A 14,643-nucleotide genomic window follows, 5' to 3' on the forward strand; every position below is an offset into this window, starting at 1 on the left:
AAAAATTCAATTAAAACTTTTGTTGCTTTAAAAAACTTAAACATTCTAAGCAACTTTTACCATAAAAACAATTACGTGTCACCCAGTTAGTTGTGCATTTTATTTTTACTGAATTTTAATCGGTTTTATACTAATAAATATTGCACTGTTATATAGTTTAAGCTTTTGAGCTATGTTTAATACTTACAATATTTATTTCTTATCAAGAAGTTGTTACAGTTTCTGAAAGATTTAAAATATTTTTTTTTTTCAGTGTACATTGTGACTACAAGACTTCCAAGTAAGAAAAATCGTGCCGTAAGTACGAAAAAATTTAAATTAAAAAAATTACAACAAAATCAAGAAAAGAACTTTGTGACACTTAGCATTAATGCACGATAACGTTATATTCTTTCATGTGAGAAAATCAAACAAAACTCATGTTCTTAAGATCAATTCTATATGTACATTTATATTTTTTCCAGATTACAAATTTAACCTTTGCGTGAGCTAATTTGAAGCAAATTACTAAGCACAGTTCCATTCTTTTTATCAAAAAAAAATTTAAAAGAACAAACAAAACTAACAGTTTATCATAACCAACAACATTGAATAGGAAATGCTGCACCTTCAAAAAAAAAAAAAAAAAAAACCGACCGTGCGGAAGAGTTGTTCGACAAGACATTGAACAAACATTTAATGCCATTCCACGGTAATAATATTTCAGCACAATATCACATGGCTTTAGTTTTTTTTTTTATACATATTATTATTATTTTTTTTTTTACTTATTTCTAATTTAATATAAAAATTTCAATAACAATTAGGAAAATATGAAACCAGCGCAAGTCAAACTACAAAAAAAAATTATAAACAGCTTTAAATACCGAACGAGGTGTGTTCAGTCCCAGAAATAGGCAACAAAAATCCAGGAGTGGTTCTTAGGCTTCCATATGGCAATACTCCTACAAAAGCCAAAATGAAACATATACCCGCCACTTCCACCTCCACCATCAGCTCAAAAGCTATAAGTTGTAGAGTGGCTCGCGTTTTCAAACAAATTTAGACTTAGGTCGTCCATCGATCAAGATTATGGCGTACTCGCTGAACGGTTTCATTGTGTGTGGTGCAATTGAAAACTATTTTTTTTATTTTTTGGTTAGTTGTATATACAATCTTGAATCAAATGGTGGCCACACAACGCCAACAACGGTATACACGCTCCAGATAAATCTTTTAACAACATGTTGCTGGCTGTTTTGTATAAGTTAGATCGTCTTATATGAGTCTCTGGTGATCACTTTTATAACTTAGAGAGGCTTCAAACTAAAATCCTAATAGTCTCGAAGTCGAAATCGAAGAGTCCTATAGAGTGTTGCCATGAGAATAAATAATTAATAGCTTGGATGCCATTTAATTAAGTCATTTACTTGAAATGGTTAAACAATTTGGCTGCGAGAGAGGTTGACGATGTTTTCAGCTATCGTCTTGTAGAGATGAAGAAAGACTTTGTTGTTGTTGTAGATAAAAGTGGTATTGTTAGTTGTATGACTTTCTTGAGTATGGTATAGGTACATGTGAGGTCCACGAATAATATTTTCGGAATTTCCATGGAGACCTTATTTCTCAAGCCAAGCTTACTTGTTCGATACCTATATAGCTAAAGGGGGGAATTCATATATGTGTGTATACGAAATCCATCCTTGTAAGTGCGATCATATTTCCAGTTTTTCAGAAAGGCTTGTTTTATTTTTGTATTTTTTTCGGAAAGAGTGTGTCTTAACTCATTTGGGACATGGTATTTTGTGACTATGATTTTTTTTAGTTTTAGGTTTTTAATAGTTTCTCCTTTTTGGAAGGTTTTTTTTGTTGTTGTAACTTTTTATTTTGTATTTAGAAAATGTGATTGAAACAAATTGATTAGCAAATAGGGTTTTGCCAAGAATGTGTGTAGAGTGGTGACTGTTGTGTGGTGTAGCAGTTAACCTACCCAAGTTTCACTTTCGATTGAACACTCTCGATAAGAAGTCATTATTTACAAAGAGTTTTATATTGTTTTTTTTTTCTTTCATTAATTAAGTTGCTGAAATGGTTTTTGTTAAATTTTTGCATAGGTTTGGTATAGAGATTGACTTTCAAAGATTTTAAGGTTAGGTTTGTTTGATTTTTTTTTTTGTTTGCTCTGAACAAAAAAACTTTATTCCAGTTAAATAAAATTATAAATTTAAAATATTCTTAATGCTAGTCCAAGGTTTTTTTTTTGTATTCAAAAGAGAATTTTCTGAATATCATAACCCTTATTTTTAGCACTCGTGAAATTTATCTTTTGGTAGCAATCTTGGATTTTAATTTTTATTAAGTAAAATTCAATTTAAAAAGTTTTTATGGCCTGTAGTCATTGACCAAAATTTTGCGTCTTAGAAAGGGTACAACAGCATCTAACTGATGAGTCCAACTGTTGTACCTGGGCGAAACGCATTTTGGACTACAGGTCATTAGAACTTTTAAAATTGAATTTTATTCATAAAGTCCACAAAACATAAACAAAAATTATGAATTTATTCTCATTATTTTTTATTTAGTAAATATTTCGATTTCTATTCATCGTTGGTGAAAGTTTGTTATACAATAAAAAAAACTACATATATTTCTTATGTTTTACGTTAAGAACACTTTTTCGATATTATAAATATTAAACAAGTTACAGGTCAAAAAAATAATTTAAAAAAATATTTTTAGTTTTTGATCACTTTTAATCAATATTTTGAAAAAAGTGTCAGAGAAAAGATTATTTACCTTAAAATTCTCAACTTTTTTCTGTATCGCTATAAATACAAAAATTATACTTGTATGCTAAAAAAATACCCCTTTTTCTAACTGAAGAATTATGAAATGCACGTCTTTTTAGGTACGGATTTTCTCCTGGCTATAAAATACTTACCAAGCATTTTAAACTCAAGATTTTTTGTTGACAAAATTTGAAAAATTAAAATTTAAAAAATTAATTTTCAGTTGCTGGATTTGGTACAAAATGGGTATTTTTTAATTAAAAAGTAATAATAACTTTTGTATTTTTAATGATACAAAACTTTTTTTCGATTGATATCGTATAGTTGAGACTATTTATCTGTACAAAAACGTTTTTACTTCCGTGCAGATAGTACCAATAGTAAGTTTGATTTGCAACATTTTAAAATTTTGGTTAAGGAAATCCAAAAAAAAAATGTGTTTTTTTGAAAATTATATTAAATTTTTATATTGTGTTTACTGTAACGCTTCTGCATGAAAATTCTTTGAAATCGGGTCGGTCATGTACGAGATATTCAAAAACCAAAGAACCGGTTTTGTGGCAGGTAAAAAAGTTTAAAAATAAAGTAAGTAATAAACTACTAATTGACACATAAGGCCTAAATATAAAAAAAATTCAATGTCATGATTTTTGATAAAAAAGTCAATTAAATCCAAAAACCAATTTTTTTCAACATTTTGTTTTTAATTTAGGTCCATTTGCATACAAAAAATCAAGTTATATGGTAGAAATTAAAAATGGTACCGGTAATAACGATTTAAAAAAAAAAAGCTTTTTTTATTTAAAGATAGACCTTGTCTATAAAATATTACTTGAATTTATTTTATCAAAATCGAAGGGGCCGTTTATCAGAAAATCAAAACTTTCCAAAATTGGTATATACATATGTCAAGTACGGTTATTTTTGGTCCAAAATTTTAACTCCCATACAAATTTCTTAGATGAAATATATTTTTTTTACTATCCCAGTCCTGATTTACGATGCAAGGCCATGGTTTGAGAAGAAGATACAAAAGGTTTCTGAAGTAGGGTTAGGATGCAAGTCACAGAAACAAAAAAAAAAACAATTTTCAAAATGAAATACAATTTATTATGAAGTTACAGAATAATAAAATAAAAATATGCATCAAAATAAGGAAAACAAAAACAAAGTTATACAATATAAAATAAGTATTCAAAAGTACACCCGATGTATATTAGTCAAATCTAATTTTTTATTGCATAGCGGGCATTTTTTCATCTCGCAAATAGCCTGCATAATGCATGTTTGACAAAAAAAAGTTGAAGTTGGTTGCCGATTTAAGACAATTTCCAAACAAATAGAACAAATCAATGCTGGCTTTTTATCAATTGGTTTTCGAGTGTCTGTACTAGTACGATTTAAAGTCTTAGAAATGCATGCATCATTCTTGATTTGAGCCATTTTATTTGTGTGTGCTATCCGGCGGATTTTAGTGGGTACAGCCGAAGGTTTGTCATTGTTTGGATGTCGCTTGCGAATAACGTTTCTAGTCAAATCAATAACTGTAGTAGAACTTCTGGGGATATTTGGAGATGCGTTTCTTGATGGATTTTCAACAATAATTACGTCTTCAGATTCATTCCTGATGCTACGCTTTTGGATAACTCTTGAATGTTGTTCAATAAATTGAATACGAAGTGAAGCAGACATTTTTTTTGAACTTTTTTGTTTGACTTTTTGGTAAACGAATTTTTTAAATAATTTTGAAAATGACTTGAATTTATTAATGTTTGCTTAGTTTCTTTAGTTTTGTTTTTGAAAAAGTAAAAGGTGTATTTTCGGGAAGAACAATGTGCCTCTATTTTTCAAAAGTATTAAAACAAAAGCATTGATATTTTTGGTGATCTTAAAAATCTGACGCTTTATGAAAACCATGAAATGTTTAATCGGAAAACTGTGTTTAAAAATTCTGGTGATTTACATTAAAACCGCGGATGTGGTTCTTGATGTTTTGTTGCTTTTTTAAATATTTTTTTAAAAGACAAAAACAAGATTTTTGGCTCCATAGATCTATTAAAAAAGTGGTTTTTCTGTAAATCCGGTTTAAGGTTGATAGTTTTACGTGATAACGTCATAAAAAAACAGGTTGTGTGCTTTTGTTAAAACAAAATGATTTAGAAATTATTAGTTTGTCAAAATTTCTTGTTAAAAAAATTGTAAAATAAGTAAAGTACTTTAGCTTAAGATTAAGATTTTTTTATGAAAACCTTACAAAAAAAAATTATATCATTAAAGAACTTAAAATTTCTTCTAAAAAATAAAACCATACCTACTTAAATTTTTACAATGCTCAAAAGACATAAAAATAATTTATTGAAAACAATCTGTTTTGAAGGCAAAAGAGAAAAAATCACTTCCATCACCCAAAAATCTATTTTATATGTAACAATCTATTATAAATTTTATATCATCTGAAAGCCTATTTATTCAGCTCAAAATTTTCACATCAACCATGTCTGTACGACAGCTACAAAAAGAGCTAGAATTTTTTGAGCCCAATCAATTTTTATCAAAAAAAAAAAAACAATAAATTAATCTTTTTTTTTTGCTTCAATTACCTTAAAGTCCATTTTTTTATATAACAATCTAAAATAATTTTATATCATTTGAAAGCTTATTATTTTAGCTTTAATATAATGCTCCAATTAATCTGTACGATGCCTAAAAAAAGTAAGAATTTTTTTTTAAAAAAGCTAACCATGTCGAAATTTCAAACTGAGATTGCAGTACTTCCCACACTGGTGGCTGGTCATGGGCAATATGATCTCCACAGGTGATTTGAAGTATTTCTATGAAGTTTTTTAATTTTACATTGTGTAGCTCATATTAAATGCATGCCCATTTAACCATAAGTTTGAGAACACTCCAAAAAATTGCTAAAAATAAAAAAAACACCCAAAAATACCATTAAAGAAGTAGGTGTTTTTAAAAATTCATATTTCGATACGCAGAGACTTAAAAAAAATCCAGACCTCTAATTTTTTGTTTTTATTATCTTTTGAATTGCAATTTTCAAATTGACAAAAAAATTTCCTATTTCCTATAACCACTATTGTCAAAGGTCTACCATATGTTTTAGTCTTAAAAAAAAACCATTTATAACTTGGTTTTGAAATTTTTTAGAATTTCTTTCAATACCTTTGTCATCCTTACAATACCTCAATTAAATTATCGATACAAAAATTCAACTTACTACAACATTGCGTTTAGAAAATAGCCACTTTTTTTCAATTTTGTCTTACCCCTATTTACCCTATCAAATGACGGAATTTTTTTAAAAATCCTTTATTTTGTATTCAACTTTAGGTTTATTTCATTCAAATAAGATATACCTAGAAGATTTTTGTACCTCCAATAGTTTATTTTTAATACATATTTAATTTAAATTTATGCCGCATTGCTAAAAATTTCAGGTGGAACGGGAGAAAATGGCGTCAGTTTTTCGTGGATGTGGCCATGGTTCATCGATTTATAAGACGTTATCATGTCGTCAGTATTTATAAAGCCACTTACTAAAAGATCAAATTATGTTGTTGCTTCAAAACTTTAGTACAAATTATAAAAGTATGCAGTCGTCAAAAATTTTAAGTTTTATCTCTTTCATAAATATTTTATTACCAATTTTCTCAATATAACTTCTGTCTACCACGAACTAACAAAAAGTACAATTTTTGGCCAAGTGAAGTTGGAATGTCAATAATAAGTTAACTCCTCGTCCTCCATCTGTCTGTAATATGGCAGCAGTTCCGAAAATTGGTGTCGACAGCTTAAATTAAAAAAACAAAAAAAAAAGCCAAATAGTTTATTTAACCAACAAAAGCAATACTCGCATAGCTAGTTCAGGCAACTACAAGTCAGAAAAGTGCGATGGTGATGATGGCCTTAGGATAACCAAAAAAAATCTGTTTGGCAGTAGTTATATGGTAGTTTGTTGTATGGTTCCAGTTATGTTTAGAGTCGAGTTGATTCCGTTTACAAATTTGCCAGTTGGTGTTGAATTATAAATCTATGATTTGTGTTGGTGGCAGAGTGGTAATGGTAATTTTTTTTTTCTTAAAGAACCCGGTCGATTTGAGGGGTTTTAATGGTTGCGCGGTGGTATGAAGTGGCAATTGGTTAAGTCTTTGGCAATTGTTATTTTCGTTTATCAATTTTTTCTTTTTCATTTTACTTGATTTTTAACCATGTTTGTTGAGTAGGTTTACAATGTTGGTTACCCTATATTATTTAATTTACAAAACGAAGAGAGATATTTTTTTGGGGGACAGAGGTGAAATTTTGTATTTTATTCACTGCATCTCAGCAGAGGTTGGTCATGTCACGAGTTATTTTTTTTCTTATGTCTTGAAAAGGAATTAATAATATTTTTTTTGTTGCACAGATATTGATTTGAACAAGCAAATATTAAACTTGCAATTATTAAGTAAAGACTCAATTTAATTTTTAGGTTACGATCAAATTGGGTAGATTGATAAATTACAACAAAATAAGGAGGGCGTTTTTTTCTTCAAATTTTTATTTGAACTTTTGCAATTGGAGTAAAGATTTAATAAACGGACGTGGTGATAACAAAATTATTGCAAACTTCCTACCCGAAATGTTGAAACTTAAATTTTTGGAAATTGTTATACAAAAAAAATCCATCTTACCTGTAAGGAAAAAAAAATGAAAAAGTCTAAAATTAATTAAACAAAACTTTTAAGGTTTCACAACTTATGAAGATACCAAAAGTCTATTTGGATCTAACTATTTCAAACGAAAATCCTACCTAATTATGAAGAACATATAATTATGTATATTAGTGTGGTCCACGTTATAAGGCAAAAAAATAAACCATATAATTCATTAGTTCCCCACGCATTATTTTGCTACAGACATCAATACCAACACATGCTGAAAGTTTTAGCCCTCACAAGTAAAAGGAAGAGGGCGCTCATCAGCTTTGGAATATTAGACTTTGCTACCCTTACCTTACCCTTAATATCTGATTATATTGTATTAGGACTTGGCTTGAGGTTGGAATTTGGCTTAAACATGATAAGCACGCATGTTCCCGACAACCATGTAAATGATTTTCTTTTTTTTTTTTGGTTTTGAGTCACTAGCTCGTATTTCATTGATTAATTCTGTTTTGTTAACTTTAAGCAAAAAATACTTACAGACGAATTTAAATGAACAAAAATTATTATCTGTGAAAATATCACTTAACTATTGGTTTTTTATGAAAAACTTTACCACATCATAACTTAATCCACTTGATAAATCAAAATAAGAGTTAATTGCTAGGCATGAGGACCCAGCTATAACAGCATGTGAGCAAAAACTTTGAGCCTGTTGAGCGCCGATTTACACTTCACCTAAAAAGCTGAAATTTCACGTGTGTAATACAAAACACATATGCAACCAATTTTTGAGTGGGGAACAACGGAAATGTAAAAACCAAAAAATTGGGCCACCCTAATGTATATTGTTATAAGACTTAAAAGAATATTGGTATCAAAAATTAAATTGTGCAATGTGTGCTTAAGGAATAAAAAAAATTTTCAAGGCTTATTTCGATTTATGTAAAGCCTTGTGGCTTAGTTGAAAATCAAGTGAAACACTTTTATGAAAAAAAAAACGATTTCAGAAAAAAATAGAAAAATAATTTATTTTTGCAATTCAAAATTTTTTTAATTCGGAATTTTTCGTAAACGATTTATTAAATTTCAACAAAATTTCTTATACCAAAGCATTTTTATAGTTTTAATATAAATCAAAAATAAAATTTTGAAAAAAAATATTTTTTTTTTTGATTTTTCGAAAACAACTTGAAATTGTATATAATATAAACTTAAGTTATAACAATTTTTCTCAATTTCTATGGGAATCTAGAATGAAAAAAAAAGACTTTCAAATAGTCAAATCTTATTCGTATTCATTTATCTAAATCCACAGTCCAAGGTTTCCTTTTTCCAAAATCAAAATAATTTAACTTCAAAATTATAATGGATCAAGTCAATCATAATTTTGTTTTTCATACAAATTGACAAACTACAAAAAATGTTTAGAATAGTAATTCTTTTCACATACAAACATAAATCATAAAAATCAAATTCATCAAAAAAAAAAAAAAACACTTCAAAACAACAACAACAGATTATTTTTTTACGCTTCAAGCTGTGACATGGCTTCATCTATACAGCCATTCTCTTCTATATGGTCAAAAATTATGATAAATATCCATTGAACTAGGTTAATATCGTAAACATATCACGACATAAGACCTGATGGCGATTGTTATCTTCACCTGATTTAAATATTTATGTCTGGTTAGAGTATAGAAAAAAAAAAAAAATACAAATATCACAGTCAGTGCAATGCATAGTAACACACAAGACCAATTTGAATGATTTTTTCGTTAAAAAAAAAAATATTATTATTATTATTATTAATAAACGAGTGCCAATTGCACATACAGATTTTGCCCACCACCACAACTAACTACAACAACAACATTTCTGCATGATGGACAGATAATTTTGTTGTTTTTATTATAATTTTCGACCGTCGCGTCGCGTCAACGTTGCTGTCGGTTAAGAGAAAAGTATATTTTTATACATCGCGCATATCGCCGCTAAGTGGTTTTATTTCTTTGGCACATCAGTTATAAGGTAGGTACCTACTTCGCAGTCAGGACTGCATGAAACCGTTCAAGGCCGTTCATTAACCACGATTTTGAGGATCGGCAAGCAAGTAGCAGAAATATCGTAAATTTAAAACCAATTAGCGAATTTACAACTTTGCTGTTGATGGAAGGTAAATACACTCCCAGTCTATTGATTTAGGTCACGTGTGAAAATTTAATTTTTTTTTGTTTGAATAACGGGACAAATATTGTCACTATGGAATTTAAATGACAAGTTTTAAATTCTAGATAACCTTATTGACTGAAATCAAATGTAATTTTACGATTATCGGGTTCATAGAAAAATGTGAAATAAGTACCAAATACGTTCCACAACATGTAATTAGCAATATCAGCAACGTTTTGGTCAAGTTTTTCGGTAATTTGGATTGTAGAAGTTTATAGAAGTATTTCTCAGCTAACAGAATGACAATACACATGTTTTGATTCGAAATATAAGCTGTGGAAGGTAAAGTTGAAATTACATATAAATGCTGTTTTTTGAATTTTTTATTCGTCTTCGCACTGACTGTAATGTTTATATATAAAGAAGCTTTTTTTAACAAAAATTAAGCGAAGATTTTAAAGTTTTGGTAGAAGTCGTGACAAAATTGTGACCTTAATTAAGTGACCCCAAGTGTATTCGATTACTTTGTCATCTAATCGAAGTTTCTATTCAATAGTGATGTATCTTTTCATTTCCAAAAAGCCTTCGAATAACTTAAATAAAAAACAAAAATAAGATACAGATACATTTCAGAGGGTATTGTCTGTCTGTCCATCGATCATGATGATGGTGATCGTGTGCAAAATCGACTCGTTCTGCCACAAATATACACGTGTAATTGTCAGAAAGATATGAATTGTGATTGTGAAGATTTGTGTGTCGGTTGAGCTGGTATTATTATTATTCACCAAATGCGCATGACACAAGACACGATATTTGTTGCAATTGAATTGCAATGAATAAGAAATATTATTTCTTCAGGCAAAACACGGTCGGTACACAGATACAAAGATATCGATGAGATAAAGATACGCTGATGATAATGATGACGATTGTATTGAAACCAAGACAACGCCAACGACCACCACCGAACTTTTTTCAATTAAAGAACTGACCTTCAATTTTTCATCGCAAATTGCTAACGGCTGGTGGCGGTGTGGTGGAGGGTAAATAATGAAATCTTAGAACTCTTTACAAAGCAAGAAATAAAAATAAGACCAAAGATACCCACAAAATTCTACCTCTCTTGGGTCTTCAAAATTATTGTGAGGAGTCACCATTGCCGGAGAAAGAAAGGAAACAGAAACAGTCTTGGTAATTTATTACAATTTTTTTTTTCCTTCCCACAATCGTCCCTCTTTCGCAGCGATACATCAGTTGAGAGCAGAAAGAATCACAAAACAAGATTTTTCACCGAAAATCTGGTGCCTCTCGAAAAAAAAACAAAATTGTATTTTAGAGCAAGCCCCAAACTAATGTGAAATGCTTGTCATGTATCTTGAAGGATTAAGAATGCATCAAGAAGGTAGGCAGTAATACTCTTTTTGGAGGTGGTGCTGGCTGAGTAGTGCAGTAATGCAGGCATACAGGGGTAGTCCCTGAACGAATTCTTTTGAATTGTAATCGATGTTTGGGACAGTGGAACATTTAGTTAAAATTTTTAGGATGAAGTGTTTCAGGTAAAGAGTTTGCTGTACAAATTTGAGCACTAAATTCCGGAACATCTATTTTAAATGAAAGTTTTTACTTAAGTTCTTGCTTACTTGGTTCGCTTGCTTGTGGAACGTATTTAGATATTTTTTTGGAGGTATTTTAAATATTTGCTTGTTTTTAACTAAAAAAAATGCTATATTAATCATTTTCACTTTGGCAACGTCTTGAAAAAATGAATGGCTGCAACATAATGTGGAACGTATTTTTGTTTTCATTCCACACGAGGTTATTATTACAACTCAACTTTTGTGCAAAGATGAAAAAATGAATGCATTCCACAAAATATAACGGAGCCATACCTATTACTAATTTCTGAGTCTGTATTTGGAAATGAAGAGGCCCATGGTATTAAGAAACACAAAGTTTTTGAATGTATTTCTGAAATTCCTCCGAACTTAAGCACAACTTTTAGCAGAACGAAATATAAGTGTACGTTCCACAAAATGTAAGAATGGAGAAAAATGGCCCATAGAAAAATTTAAATAAAAAAACAAAAACATTTTCGTTTTTGTTTCAAAATTAAATTTTCTACTGCACCGTAGTTTCTAAGTTGTAAATATTTCCTGTCAAATAAAAACAAAAAAAAAACCGAAAATACGATTGCAATACACAAATGGATTCACATTTGCGAGCCAATGTTTCAATTTGATATTTTGTTTTTGTTTTTTTTTTTTTCGTTTTTTCGTACAGGTTCTTTCTCTTAAATTGTATATTATGTAAGTATAAGTGTGTATAGTTTTACCGCCAATATTTCTGCGTTTTTTTTACCTCACATAAAGCTTTAATTTGTCGTCTTCTACACGCATTTCACTCAAAATCTCAGTTTGGGATATTGCATTTGGCAGTCAGAAAAGATCCAAGTCAACCAACCACAGGCCAGCAGCGGTGTGGCAACGCGCATGCTCTTAATCACTGACATTATTTTGACATTTGTGTTGGTAATTAAGTAGATAATTTTGTTTTATTTTGTTGTTTTTTGCTGCTTCTTTCATGCTTTGTTGTAGCTGTTGTACTAAAAAAAAAGTTATCTTTCCCAAAAATTAATGTTTCCACTGGTATAGAATGAGATATATACTTTTCACTTAAAGTAAAAAAAAAATAAGCGGAAGAGAAATATTTTATGTTGACCGATGCACCAATTCTGGATTATCTGGTGCTATTGAAAGCAGAAATAAATTAAAAGTCATGAAAGAACAGGGTGTTACAAAGTTCTTAAAATAAATTTAAAAAAAAAAATAAATATAATAAAAAATATTGAAGAATTTAAGGATTTTTTACAAAATTAAATTATATTTTTTTCTAAATGGTCACAAGGACAAAATGTCCAACTAAGGTTTTTGTTAAAAATAAACTATCTTTTCGTAGTAAAAAAAATAATACATTTGAAATTAAAAAAAAAAAACCTTTCAAGTTAGTGTGGTAAGTGGTTCACCCTGTAAGTGTAAATTCTTGTCCGAATGTTTGCATGACCAAACTCAAGGAGGTCTTGAAAATGAAGATAAAGTGTTTCTTCTTCTTTATTATTTTTTTTTTTTTTTTATTATTTTGTATAAGGATCCTTTTTTGGATTTACGTTGTTTTACGTTATCTTTAGTTGATGAGGGTAATATACAATTTTCGTATCAGATGTTGCAAACATTTCAGTTAGATCGTATTCTCATGGTCAAGTGATTTAAATTAATCGAATGTTATATATGTATATGACTCAACAAGAAGAAAGTTGTTCTGCTGGGTGAATTGAAGAAAAAAGAGAAGAAACATACTTTTTTTAAATTTGAATATTTGTTTTTTTTTTTGTGATAAATAAATCTTCATAAGATAAAAGAAAGTAAAATAAAATGAATTAAAATTTTAAGCTTTGAATATAAGTTTATTGGAATTCAATTGGCTTCTATATATTTTATTTTTGTTAAGAGTTCACATACAAAATCTTACTAAATTTTTTTGCAAAGTCTAAAAAAATATGCCTCCGGTAAGGAATGCCCTGGAAAACTGTAGTTTTTTTTACTTAAACCTTAAGTACTTATTGTCAAAAAATTATTTCAATAAAAGTAAGTTTTAGTACTAAATCAAGTTTGCTGATCAGCTCTTTTGTTTTCTCAAACTGTATTGTATGCATTCAATAAAAAAAAAAATACAATTATTTGTTTTATATGTTTAAGGTATGTGTGATATTGTTTTGATTTATAAAAACGTACAAATATATTACTAATCACTTAATTTGTGTGATAAACAGGAAATAAATGATCAAAAGTGAAAAACTTAAAATGCGTTTTAGATTTTCTTTTAACAGATAAAAAAAAATAGAACGACTGGTTCTCAAGTACTTGCTCTTTTAGTTCAAATAACTTCTATAAAAGTTGTTAAGATTTTATATGAAAAGTTTTTAAGTAAATTGGTTTATCGGTAAGAGCCGACCTAAGAGACGAAAGCCTATGAAACTATTGTTTTCTTCTTATTTTTTTTCCATTTTCGTTAAATATTGGATCTAAAATAACAATACATCAAAAACTAATTCATAAGTCATTTTTATATTGCTTTTAATTTTTTCAATCACAAATAGTCACATCTTTTCTAGCATGTAGAAACTATTTTAAATTTCCCTTATTTTCAGAACATAAAGCCATCACATCGTTGAACCTTCTAATTTATTCAATTAAAATAAATTAAATATAACAGCCATATTATTGACGAATTTCAAAACAAGGTTTATCTTTAAACATGTTTAGCGAATGTTAAAGTTGCAAACTTTCCCAAAATTTGAACTATTACCGAGCAAAAGTCGATAAAGTAAAAATATCGAACAAGAAAAAGTGAAAACCCTGACTTTCAACATCGAAAAATTATATTATAACATATATATTTAAATTATTATTACAGAAAAAATTCTATGATATTAATATGGTTATAAATGCAACATTTGTCATTTTTCAATAAATCAAGTTTGCTGATCAGCTCTTTTGTTTTTTAAAGATTTTCATTTAAAAATTAAATATTCAATTTTTTCTTCTTTCTTTGATAGAAAAGGGCTTACACTGATTTATTTCTTTGCATATCTATTACCTATACTCTTACAGCATTATAAGATTACTTATCTCTGTTCTTATCTAAAGTCAACAAGCCCACTTAAAACTTGTCCTAAATAACTTACTAAGTACTGTTCTCATTCAAGAAAACAAAAAATCAAAATTTTCAAATAACTCAATCAGAGTTGTCCTAGATTACTGTCTTCTAACCTGAATTTTGTTTGCATCTAACTAACAAAATGCTTTCGCAATTCAGGCAATCAATCAAATCGAAAAAACAAAAATTTCGTAAAAGTCCATCGACACTATAATACTACACATCACATCAAATTGCATCCAAATCATTGGTGGCACATCTTTCATGCTACAATATACCACATATATCTTCTATAACTCACTGCATGCAGGCATTCATGCATA

At 28.8% G+C, this 14,643-nt stretch overlaps 1 protein-coding gene and 1 long non-coding RNA gene across 2 annotated transcripts in view; one reads left to right on the plus strand and one right to left on the minus strand.

The window, feature by feature from the left end:
* Positions 1-14,643, minus strand: part of LOC129908494 (cadherin-related tumor suppressor) — a 281,238-nt gene that overhangs the window by 187,550 nt on the left and 79,045 nt on the right. The gene's annotated exons all lie outside the window — the stretch shown is intronic.
* LOC129908589 (uncharacterized) overlaps positions 294-14,643 on the plus strand; it is a 34,856-nt gene continuing 20,506 nt past the window's right edge. Inside the window, exons 1-2 of the long non-coding RNA XR_008771305.1 lie at positions 294-397; positions 465-691. This is a non-coding gene — a long non-coding RNA (uncharacterized LOC129908589). The remainder of the gene's footprint in view (positions 398-464; positions 692-14,643) is intronic.

The sequence above is a fragment of the Episyrphus balteatus genome, chromosome 1 (genome assembly GCF_945859705.1).
Source record: "Episyrphus balteatus chromosome 1, idEpiBalt1.1, whole genome shotgun sequence".
Taxonomy (NCBI): domain Eukaryota; kingdom Metazoa; phylum Arthropoda; class Insecta; order Diptera; family Syrphidae; genus Episyrphus; species Episyrphus balteatus.